We start from the raw sequence: 12,734 nt of genomic DNA, 5'->3' as shown, positions 1-12,734 counted from the left end.
TTTTTTAATGTTCAAAATAAACTTTCAAATCAAAATCAATCAAATGAATTAAACTTCCCGTCATGACTGGGCTGCATTTCTGTCAGCGGAGTCATTTTTTTCCGAACAGCTGATTGGCCAGTGGGTGGTGCGTTTTATAGGATCAGATTCAACCCTGAACTTACCCTGCAGGATAGCTGTTCAGAGTAAGTTACCATGGTGATCTACCCCGATAAGAACTGAACCAGCTTTGTGTGACCGAAAACCCAGGGTTAACCCTGAAGTTACCTCGCTAAGACATTAATCCTGCTTCGTGATACAGGCCCCAGGTTAATCTCTACCTCCTTGTGGTCAGACTTTGGGAACCATCTCAGTATCCAGGGTGTTACTGATGCCATGAGACTTCTTGAACTTCACCGGGTTGTCCAACCATGCATAGATCGTACTCATCGTGGCATCCATGTCCAGAGCAGTGATGACATCGTACTGCTTAAAGCCATCTTCACCAACTTCAATGTGATCTTGGGGCTTGAAGAAGTCATCCCGATGAACCACACAACAGTTGGGCAGGTTCTTGATCAGTCAGTTGGTGAGGGTGGTTTTCTCTCCGTTAGTTATGCTGCCGATGCCGATGATGTACTTCATGATGTCGGTTGGTCAAAGCTTGTGGAAAAAAAGTTGCTGAGAAGTCTGTTTTAATTTCTGCTCTCTATTATTAACTTCTCTCCAACATCTGGGTCCGTATCTGACTATTTCAAAACTGCCAGCATTCAGCCACCTCTCAAAAAGACCTCCCTTGCTCCCACCCAGTTAGAGAATTATAGACCAAATCTCCAAACTACACATTATATCTGAAATCTTTCAAAAAAATTGTTAAAAACCAACTCCTGAAGTTTGTTGAGGGTCATTAAATCTTTGATAAATTTCAATTCCGCATTCACTATGAGCATAGCACTGAGACTGCATTACTAAGAATGACCAGTGCAGTCAGACAAAGGTGAATATTCCATTCTTACTCTGCTCGATTTAACTGCTGCCTTTGACACCATCAATCATGCCATTTTACTAGGTAGATTGCATAATTGGACTGGCATTTTAGGTACAGCTTTAAACTGCTTTTATTCTTATCTGACAAAGAGACTTGTCATTGTTTGTATCACCAATCGTGTATCCTCCTCAGCCCACCTTCTGTATGGAGTTCCTCAGAAGTCGGTCCTTGGACCATTCCTCTTTTCATTGTAAATGCTTTCTCTGGGTCATTGGTTCAGCTGCTTTCAAGACGTGTCATATTACTCTTATGCTGATGATACACAGTTCTATTTCTCTGCCAACCCCAGAAACCTGAATTAACTGTCCTTACTCCATGATTTTTTAGCTGCCACCAAAGATTGGACGTCTTTAAACTTCCTTCGCTTGAACCCTTGAACAGACATTGGGCTCTAGTTTCGCAGACCGGGCGAGGCAGAGGCGCAGCGCACCTGCGCTTCGCCAACTGGGTGTGGCCAGGCGGATTTTGCAAGTTTGGCACACTGTGCACCTGGCGGAGCTACCCCTCTTTCCCACCTCCATCCCTCCTACCTGCGCAAGTCGGAAAGAGGGAGGAGAGAAGGCGTGAAGTGGGTTTTATACAGCCCATTCACATCACACAATCACATGAGCCCCTCTCCTCGCCCTTAAATGCGGCGCACGAAGGCGTAATGAGAGTTTACTCAATTCGCCATGGCAGAAGAGAGCAGCAGCGTCAGATGGCCAAACTTCTCCCAGGAGGAAACTGATGTTTTGGTCTGGGAGGTCCAAGCTCAAAGTGTCAGAATATACGGAACTGTACGGAACTAATGTGCCTGATATTCTGGAAACCTGCCTGTGAGGTTTTGGTGACGTGTGCGCACTGTCCGCCGGTCAGCCAAACTTTGGCTTACACTGGCTGCGCTCCCCCTGCACTGACAGTAGACCTGGTTTCAGCTGGCGAGCTTTTAGCGCACCTTCGGCGAAGCCTTTTGGCACGAAACTGTCACTGCGCCAAGCTGGATCTGTCGACACCTCCCCCTGCTGCGCCGCCACACCCATCTCAGCGCACCTCAGTCTGCCAAACTACCAAACTGAGCGTGCCTTGAGTTGCGCTGCTTGAAACTAGCTCTGCGCGGGGTTCGCCACCCTGCGACACCGTGCGCTGCGCCGGGAAACTAGTGCCCATTATGTTACTTGGTCCTGATAACTTTACCACTGCAGTTGATCAGTTTATATGTCCCCTACACTCAATAATCAAACCTATTGCTGACAATCTTGGCATCATCTCTGACCAGCATATGACTTTTGATCATCATGTTACTAAGCCTCTGCAGTCCTGTTTCCTTCAGCTAAGAACTATCGCAGAAATCAGATGGAAGTTGTCTTCTACGGATCATGGACTATTAATTGACACTTTATTTTCTCCTGTGCACATTTTTGTAAGTCCCTCTATATATGCCTCAGTCAACCTGCTGTAAATCATTTATAGGTGGTTCAAAATGCAGATGCCAGGCTATTAACTAGAACGAGTCACACATTTCTTTTAGCGCCTCCATGGTGAGCTGCTCTGTTTGGGTTTAGTGCTAGTGCTTCTTTCATGCTGCATTCTATTGGTTGGTTAGTAGACATAGGTGGTAACAGCAGTCACACAGCGAGATGGTCATCCCAAATTTCTGACACTGTCAGAATTTTATCCCAAGCTGTCTTTAAACACAAGACACTGACAATGGCCATCCTTGAACCTTTCTCACTGCATGATGTAGGACCCCCGTTTTAGAGCCACAACCAAAGATATCGCCACGTTTATTTCACGTTGGTCATCTTTCATCTGGGACAGCTCAAAATTATTTTATTTTTGTTACTTTATAATTTTAGTATTATATTCATTTTTATTGTTCCCAAGTCACCAAAAAATACATTAATGCTGGTTTAAGCCAAAGAAAGTCAACAGTAGAAATTTGATCAGACTGTGGCTGCTGTGTGATGAGATACCATTAAAGTGTAGCACTAAATCAAATTCACTGTATGAGCTCTATGGATAGAGATGAAGAAGGAGAGGTGTGTATGCTGACGTTAAAAGGTCAGATGATTTAGACTTAGGTTAAAAATGTCACAGAGAAACAGGAGAGCTGCACAGTGTATTAGCAGTAAAACAGCATGCAAAGAAATAAGAACAAAAGGAACAAAACAATCCCCCCTCTGTGTCTGTTCTTCCTACTCTTGCTAAAAATGTTGTGTTCTCCAGTGATTCAGCAGGGAATGCTGGGAATTTGGATCTACAACACAGTGTGAGCAGTTCCAGTGTCTGGGCTGTTTTTGAATTATCTGCCCAACAAGCGCACTTCAACCCTTACTCCACTCTGTCAGTCAGAGGTCTGTGTTTTATTTTTAGATATAATCATATTTCCATCAGTTAACCAGTTCTGTAAAATCTATACCTCATTTGGTCTGCCAAAATACACAACACTGCTTTTCATGCATGGACTGAGCTATTTTATGTAAGGCTTGCCATGTGGTTTGAATTAATCATGCTTCTTTAGCTGGGGGCTAAATGGAACATGTCAGCCTATAATGTCAGCATACAAAAACATATCAGATATAGTTTCATAAAGGTAAAGTCTGTCCAAGTCTTACCTGATTTTCAGCCAGTTTAAATCTACTAAATCTGGCTCCTGTAAGTACAGATGCTAAACAGTATTAAAGAGGTTCCTTTGAGGACAGTAACATTATATGAGGACCGGAAAAACAATTAGGCATGTCACTGATAACAGAAAGCCTTTTGAGGATCAGAAGTCTCTCTAAATCACAGGAATTTGGTGAAGAAGTCTGAACAGAGCATTCTGCATTTGTTCAGCACATTTATGGGGGCTGAACACAGATGTGTACTAGAGGAAAAGTGAATTCCCCTCTCTGATCCTGGGGCCCCATCAGCTGACCACCACACTCTCATAAACTAAGGCCAGACCTCTGCCACGCCTTTGATCACCTTGCACCTTGAAGAACTGCTTCACATTTATCACTGCTTTAAAGGAGCGCTCAGAGATCTGATGATCAGATGCATTCCTCACATGTTCCATCACAGTGTTGTCTTAGATGCAGATAGTGTTTCCTGGCTTTCCTTCAAAACAGAGGCACTGTATTACAAACAAGTATCGACTCTGGAACAAAAAAGGTTACCTGCTGTTCAATAGAGGCCTTTCACAGAAAATCAGAAAGCCTGTACTTTCTCCATGTTGGAACAGGACGCTGTGCATGTTTTCTTTAAATCAGTTAAAGCTGCAATTACAATATTATTCTCTTTTAAAATAATCAGTACCTCTCAATATTATTTATTTTATGATGAGTTAAATGCCTTGGTCTCTTTCAGTACGCTTTCTGGCTCTGTCAGTAATTCAAAATCGGAATTCCAACATATATTTTACAATAAAACAATAATTAATAAGAGACAATAATATAAACAATAAAAATACCAAACCTAAATGAAAACTTTTCTTTGTTTTTTAGGACATTAGAACGTGAACATGTTCTGCACATAACATGACATCAGTATGTCACTCTCTCTCTCCTCTCTTCCCTCTTTTCTCAGCCCTTGTTGTGTCTGCTTCTCTAGTGTCCACTGCAAATCCACTAAATATACACAGTCTACGGGCAAGACACATAAGAGACGTGTCAAGAAGTGCAATATAGCCAATAAGAAGCAGAGTAGTAGGAAATGTGGCTGCTTGTAGTGATACTACTGCCCAACACTGGTTGCTGCTTGATTTGGTGCCTAAAAAGCTGCAGGAAAAACAACAAGCATCACTAAAAAACAAATATTTTTGTTGTTTGTTATTGTGGAACAGTTGTGTGCAGTGGTCTACAGCTTGGCAGGCATCTCGCATTGGTACCACGCTATCCACCATCCCCTCGATCTTTGGATGACAAACTTAGCTCACATACCACGTCACTTTAAAAGTTGATGTGATACATATGGAACTTACAAATGACACATATTTGTAGTTTGCAGACATGTACAATGCCAATATTTTCTCCTGGCGACTGGGCTGGATATGCTTATGTTGCTTCATATCTGAAATCAAGCAACTGTTTTTGCTTACATGTTAACCATAGTGTATCAGCTTTACAGGGTCAGTTAAATTCTATCCACATTTTTATGTGCATTTTTATTTTGTGCATTAAACAAGTGTTAACCCTAGAAGTTTGAGAAAATTCAAACATTGCTAATACTAAGTATTTGGATGCATAATGTAGATTTTTTTCATCCAATACTGATAACCAATAATTACCTGCTTCTTGTGGCCAGTACCAACATAATATTATATAATTTCACTTTTTTTTAAATTCTAAAATATTTTAAGTGTATAACCTGTAGTTTATGCACACCTGAAGGTAAGAAAGGCCACGATTAAGTGAGAAAATATGGAAGATATAATATTCCATAGCTCTGACCTAACCATATCACTGTTGTTAACACAACAAAAACAAAAACAATTCTGACTCTTTAAAAATTGAATTATTATTATTATTATTATTTTTTGCAAAGTACATCAAAACCTTCCCAAACATAGCCTACTTTGTTTTTTATAAAGAACTTTGCCCAAGAACTGAAATTAAATGCATCAACATACACACACACACACACACACACACACACACACACCCACACACACACACACACACACACACACACACACACACACACACACACACACACACACACACACACACAATGTCAGGGCTAACTGTAGCATCACACAGCTAGCATTACTTAACGGTTTCTGATGGCTTTAACCACAGAGTCAAGCCTTTTTGGTGTGAGTTTGTTGGGACCGTTTAAAGGCTTGGTGTTGGTTGTTAGCCACTGTGTTAGCTCGTGCCAACTGGGAAGACACTGACCATCTGTCATGAGGACAGCGGCTCCAAAGTGCTGTGCCTAACTTGTGTAACGGTAGCAGAAGGCTTGCTAATCTGGTGGGAAGTCGGTCGGTCGGGGATCAGACCCACGGCGCAATCATGTTTTTCCTCTTAAACTATTTAAGACTTGCACACCAGCGACATGTCAAGTTTGGCTCTCTAGTCACCATGCTGTTCTTGTTTTTCCTCTCCTGCTTTGTGTTTATTCGCAAACTAACTTTAAAGGTGTACCGCTACCTGTGTCAGGGAGTGTAGATGCTGCCCTTGTTAAGTCAATGAAAGCTGTCTGGCTATGTATTATCATCGTTATTGGAATAATTTATCGGCCTGATAAATATTGTGCATCCCTAAATTAAACCAAGTATTGTTTTATCAGTCACTTTACTTTCATGCCTGAAATCATATCAAACTTTTGTAAAACTATATATTTATTTGAAGGTTTACAAACCACAGTAAAGTGAACAACATTCAAAATGAACAGTAAGAGTATCTCTAAAAAGTATGACCCCACTTTGGCTTTCTCAGTCAAACCCCTGGTGTGTGTCTGTTAACATCTCAGATTTTACCCAGGTCCCTGCTGGTGTGTCCCCAGTGGTACAGTTAAAAAGCAGGAAGGATGGAGGCATTCCTCCTGTAAGGGCCTCCTGCTTTTGCCTCTTTCTCCTCCTGCTTTAAATCACAGCAGCAGGACCTGCAGGGGGCAGAGGGGAACATAAAATACCTCCGCTCTGACATGCATGAAGGACTGGGCCAGTGCTACTCAGTGCAGGATGGCTTCTGGGAGCTGAGGCACGACAGATACAGATGAATAAATGGATGAGTGATGGATGGATGGATAACCTGAACTAATGTCCACCCCCACTGACTCAGACACGTGCAGGGGGAAAATGTGAGGAAGACTGTTTACTGAACCCTCCCAAATAGTGCCCCAAATACTTTTCTAGGGTTTCAGTCAAACTACGCAGCATTTATAAAGCCATATTTTTTTTCATTTGAGGCTAGGCAGTGGAGGTATCTTTACCCTAATTAGGAGACATATATGATAATTGACCTAATACAATCTAAATGTTTCTGATAACCCTTCCCGGAGTTCTCCACACAGCACACAAAAAGTTATTGGCACATGCAGTATGGCCCAGGTCTGGTTTGAATCACCTTCAAAAACACACCACTGCGTCTTCCCTGAACTTCACAGAGGCTTATCATATCGGCCTTGCTGTTTTTGTTTTTAAAGGCTGATAATTTCATTTTCCCTCACTGCCTCCTTTCAGCAGGCAGTTAAATGTGTCAGGACAGATACGGCCATCAACAAGAAGAGGAGTAGCATCTCACACATGACAGCGTATGTGTGTGTGTGTGTGTGTGTGTGTGTGTGTGCGTGTGTGTGTGCGTGTGCGTGTGCGTGTGCGTGTGCGTGTGCGTGTGTGCGTGTGAGTGTGTTTGCTAAGAAAGGGGCATTACAGTAAAGCTCAAACGCCTGGTATAAGAGAGAGACAAGCCTCCAGACATGGAATACCTCTGACAGCTTTATATGGATTTGGTCCAACTTAAAAGCAACTACAGCACAGATGGTGTAAAGGGTGAAACTAACCTAAACCAGCAATAGATATAACCTAAAATACAAGACATACAAATATTTTTCCAAATTTTAAATGTAGAATAAAATGATTTTGATGAACTATCACGATTGTAAGCTTAGATTTGGTTATGTTTATTATTTCTGATGGAAGTGTTTGTCCCACATGATGTGTCCAAGGACTGTCAGAAACTTGAAAATGCAGTGATAATTTGTTTTGTTTTTTTTACAGTTTCTGGCTGTGATAAATTGTGTCATTTTGGCGATTTTTTTAGGAAAATGTGGCATGTTTTCTATAAAAGACTGCTGAAAAATAAATACAAAAAAAATTATTTTACATACCACCCACCCATAAATAATGAACAGTTCCTAATGAGATCAATTGGTTATTCCGGTAATTGTACACATTTTGCTGCACTAAATGGTTTCTGTGAAGTGCTGTGAATTTTAGTTGATTCAAAACTCACCTGAAACACACATTAAACATGGCTTAATAGTGACAATTTTAAACACAAGTACAAAATTCAGCTCTATTGCAACTCACAAGATTCACTGACAAAACAACAGTTTAATACAAAACAGTTTTCCAAACAACTACAACATGCTAACAGTATTATCACCAGCCTATGGCATTTTACATTGTATAAATTAGCCTAGCGAATAGTAGAGATTTCCTCCATTTATATGAAGCCAGGATAAATCACACACAAGACCAAAAATTCACAATTTATTGTTTCTTATCTGTGAAATTTAAGTAAATAAAAGCTTCATTACCACTGAGGGTAATGGTTTCAGCTTGCAAGAATAGACAGGAGGTCCCACCAGGACATGTAGTTACATTTCTGGGGAGGTGCACGTCAGGCTACAGTGAAGGATACGGAGTCAATTCCATGCAGAAATCCTTCTGTGTCATTAAATCCCTCTAAATTGTACACACTGTTTCTTTAATGCAGAGCTAAAGGTCCAGTTTAAGATGTGAACATGGCAAATGTTACATACAAAGATCAGCATGGTCACATTTTTATTGTGTCAACATGTTGGCATGTTGATGTTAGCAAGCACTGCTGTGCTCATGTACAATTTCACAAAGCCGCTGTAGCATGTCTCCTCTTTGTCATTCAGATACACTAGAGGTACAGTTACAGTGTTACTGTCATCTCTGTGATCCCACCATCAGTAATGTGCTTTAAAGATTAGCTCTCCACAAATACTCAATCCGAATAGCTTTGAAGCTGGGCGTCAAATTGGCCTTTTTGTGCAGTCTCAATAATCATTCTTGATCATTAGGCTGCGCCAGCACCCCAGAAATGAACCTTTAATTGATATCTGTACTTTATTGTTACCATAAGCTTAGACTGAGACCCTGAGAAAGTGACTTATTGGAGATTCAAGGTTTTCACCTGACAGCACTCGTAACTATCAAGTGACCGTTGCCCAACAAACAGGAACATGGCTGTTTTTCAAACTGTCACTGCGGCAGCTCACAGGAAGTGTGAATGATTGTACTGCACTACAGGGAGCGTGCTTCAAGCATCAGGCTTTTTATTGGGGAGAGGTCTGCGAGGGCACAGTGTGAAAAGTGTTGCTGTGTGTGTGTTTGATGTGTTTTAAAGTATGTGTTACGCCGCTGTCAGGTCTGTTACTTAAGGTCTGTGGTAGCTATGCTTTGTTGGCGCTGTTACTTCTGTTGTGTGTAAGTGTGTGTGGGAAATTAACTTCTGTCTCCTTCCATTTAGTCTTGGGGCTAAATGTACATGACAGCCCCTCACTGTTGCAGCTGACCTCCACAGCCAACAGCCTGCAGCTTCTGATCCAAGACCAGCAGGACTCCTCTTCTCAGCGCAGCAGGGAGAAGCAGCCACTGAGACTGCAGTCACACTCTTTAATGGGCACACAGAAGAGACTCTGTTCAGTTATCACTCCAAGTTTTAAAATTACTTTTTTTTAAAAGATTTTTTTGGGTGCATTTTCAGCCTTTAATGGATAGGACAGACAGTTGTGAGGGGGGCAGAGAGAGGGGAGTGACATGCAGCAAAGGGCCACAGGCTGGAGTTGAGCCCGGGCCGCTGCGGCAACAGCCTTGTACATGGGGCACCTGCTCTACCACTAAACCAATGACGCCCCTTAAAATTACACTTTAACTTGCATCCACACTGTAATCTTTCTGTCGCTTATCACTGATAGAAGCCATCATAGAAGATGTTAATCTGAAAAATGGATCAACTCCTGTGAGCAGCACCCTGAAAACAGCACAGTGACAAAAAGTCTGACAGTAGCAGCGCAAACAGGTGTTACACAGTGCAGTCAGTTTCAAAATCATTAACTCTGAAGACCACATAATCATTAAAATTACCCAAAGCTGCTGCATCAGAGACAAAATCAAAAACACATATTTTCTTCTTACCTACATACCTACCTAGATAGTTTTGGAGGTGTGCTGTACAGCACTGCTAGCTCACCTAGCACCACTGATCTAGTTAATGTTACAGCTCAGCTGAGGAGGGTGACATTAAGGTTTGAATCTCATGCTGTCATGTTTGAAAAAGGAGTGATATGAGTGAACTTCATACTATGATGGGATGGCCTACAGTAGTAGAGCATGTGAGACAACATTCTATTGAACTAATTTCAAAGATTCAAAAGTTTAACAAGCCAGTTAGTATCATCACAATATTATATTGTCAGTAGGTTTGCACAGTATTGGTATTTATGTGAATGAATATTTCATTTATATGAATATTCTAATTTCTTACACACATATGTTTGAATGGATGTGTGTATATCTGTATGGTACTCAAATTGTGCTTATGTATTTTGGCTGTGTGTGTGTGTGTGTTTGTGTGTGTGTGTGTGTGTGTGAATTTATACATGTATATGACTGTATGTTTAAATATTATGATTTACTGTATGTTTAATGGTTTTTAATCTTGATGTGGACTCTTGGAAGATTAGTCAATGGCTAAAAGAGATCCAAATCAAATCAAATCAAATCAAATCTCGTCCGTGAGTGGATTCTTTCCCCTGTGCGGTGATATGGTTGGCAAGTGTAGTTCAGAAAAAAGAAAATGCAGCAGGGGGCAATGGGCTGGATTCGAGCCCGGGCTGCTGTGGCAACGGTCTTGTACATGGGGCGCCTGCTTTACCCACTAAGCCACCGACGCCCCAGCTTTGTAATTCTTATGATTACATTTACACTTACGAAATCATAAAAGTTGTGTAAGTATTATAAACTTTTGTTTGTTACAGAGCTTAGTTTTGGCTTCATCCAAAATCCAATAGATAAATCCCATTGGTTTTGTGTTGAGAAAACCAGGGCAATGTTAACAATGTTGGCCTCCAAAGAAAAGGTATTGCTGCAGCAAAGAGGCGCTTTGAGCATCACAAGCAGAGTGCCATCTCGTTCCATTATATTAGAGAAGGCAGACATCTTTACTGTCAATATCTCTAACACTAGGCCACTCAAACCAAAACTATCTTAAATTATAAATGGCACCACAGGTAAGAGGAAAATATGTGTTTTTGATTTTGTGGTGACCTGTCCTTTTAAAGTAGATAAAAATGGCCTTTTTTAGATTTTTTTGGAACAAGGTGGTTGCTAGTTACCCACTAAGCACATTTGTGACATTAGAGAAAAGTCTGACTAAAACCAGACTTTTAAAATACATGTTAACTTGACTGAAATCGTACTATATTGAATTTCTCAAAGACTAATACACCTAGATAATGTGATTAGGAAGCAAATTACTCCTGCATGTATACAGTCAGTCAGACCCAAACTGGCCTAGGCGCTCTGTGCATGCTCCACAGTTTCTGCCCGCGGCTTTGACCCCGAAGTCAAAAGCATCAAATGCGTAACAGAAGAACAAGCCAGTACAACATTGTGAAATCTATATCCAGAGCTGTGCATTTTTGGATGGATGAAGTGTACAGAGCTGTTATGTTTTCCACCATTGTATTAGTTTGCTGCTAGCTAACCGTAGCTAACTTGTTTGTTGATTGTTTGGTCTGTGACATCATAGGTCAGCAGCAAAAAGGTTCAATACTAACAAGCTGAAAAGGGAGCATGTCGCCACCAATTATAATGGAGTCAGACAAACTTTGGTCAAAAAATCGATTCCCCTCCCGTGCTTGTATACTGGGACAAGGATAATAGTCCATTTAAATGGCTTAGTCAAGCTTTAACTGTAGCTTGACTTCACTGTGCATATAAAAGTACTGACTAGTAGTGACATTTATACATGGCTTGCTTGTAGTGATGAGCCCACGGGAAATCAACTCCTGACTTTGCTGTTTCCCTCACCGCTATGGAGCGTTTTAGCATCTTTGAACTCACCTTGGTTTTACTTCCTGCAACTTTACTCTCATGGCTCTCATCACCATCATTTTTAGCATACACTGTCAAAATAATGAACAAAGCTTTTATGATGTTACCCATTGGTTTGTGGACTTCTGTTTTGAAGTTTTGAGTTCAGCATTTCAGCAGTGGTTTTCAGCTGCAGAAATTCAACTGCAATTTTCAGTAGAAAAGCTGTGATGATTTCTCTGTACACTACCTGCCCAGCACCAAACACTGCAGAAAAAGATAACAACTAGCTGGTGAATATGGTGGAGAATTTAAAAGCAAAAGAAATATTTCCCTCATGAGTTGGTGGAGAGCAAAATGGAGCTAAAAGAGTTAATACTGGACTTATATTCACCAGGTAGATACGAACACAACTTAAAATAAATGATTTTACTCCATATGTAAATAAGCCACATCTTCATAGTAACTTTAAGGTGATAATTATAGCTCTGTGTCAATGTTGTGTTTACAGCTTTGTGCACTGCCCCCACACGGACAAATGAAATTACTTCATACCAAAATCTCTGAGCGACCCTAAGAAGTGTCCAACATCCCTGACTCAGAAAATACTGTCATACAATTGTACAATAGCTGCTGTGTACAGTACTTCATGGAAAAAGTTAAGGTTATCATTGACTAAGCTGCTGTTATTGTTTCTTTAAAAAAAGAAAAGACAAACGTACAGGTCAGACGTGAACATTCCTTCTTGTCCTTGGAAACAGTCAAATCCATTTTCTAGAGCTTCCTTTGCAAATTGAGTATGCTGAGTGGTCTGTAAGCAGGCCATGATTAAACTTTTAAACTTGTTTTAATCATTTTATACAATAAAATTGCCAAAATGGGAGAATCCCATTGACTGCACTACTTCTTATGATACAAAATGACTCTTAAAAGCAATGTTGGTGTGAAAGTTAA

General features: G+C 40.8%; 1 pseudogene; it reads right to left on the bottom strand.

The window, feature by feature from the left end:
- The window catches only part of LOC126399147 (nicotinamide riboside kinase 2-like), a 7,221-nt pseudogene extending 6,597 nt beyond the window's left edge, over nt 1-624 (bottom strand).
- Nucleotides 625-12,734: the final 12,110 nt, after the last annotated feature.

The sequence above is a fragment of the Epinephelus moara genome, chromosome 12, assembly GCF_006386435.1.
Source record: "Epinephelus moara isolate mb chromosome 12, YSFRI_EMoa_1.0, whole genome shotgun sequence".
Taxonomy (NCBI): Eukaryota; Metazoa; Chordata; class Actinopteri; order Perciformes; family Serranidae; genus Epinephelus; species Epinephelus moara.
Note: the sequence above shows the minus strand (reverse complement) of the source record. Positions and strands in the feature narration are given on the sequence as shown.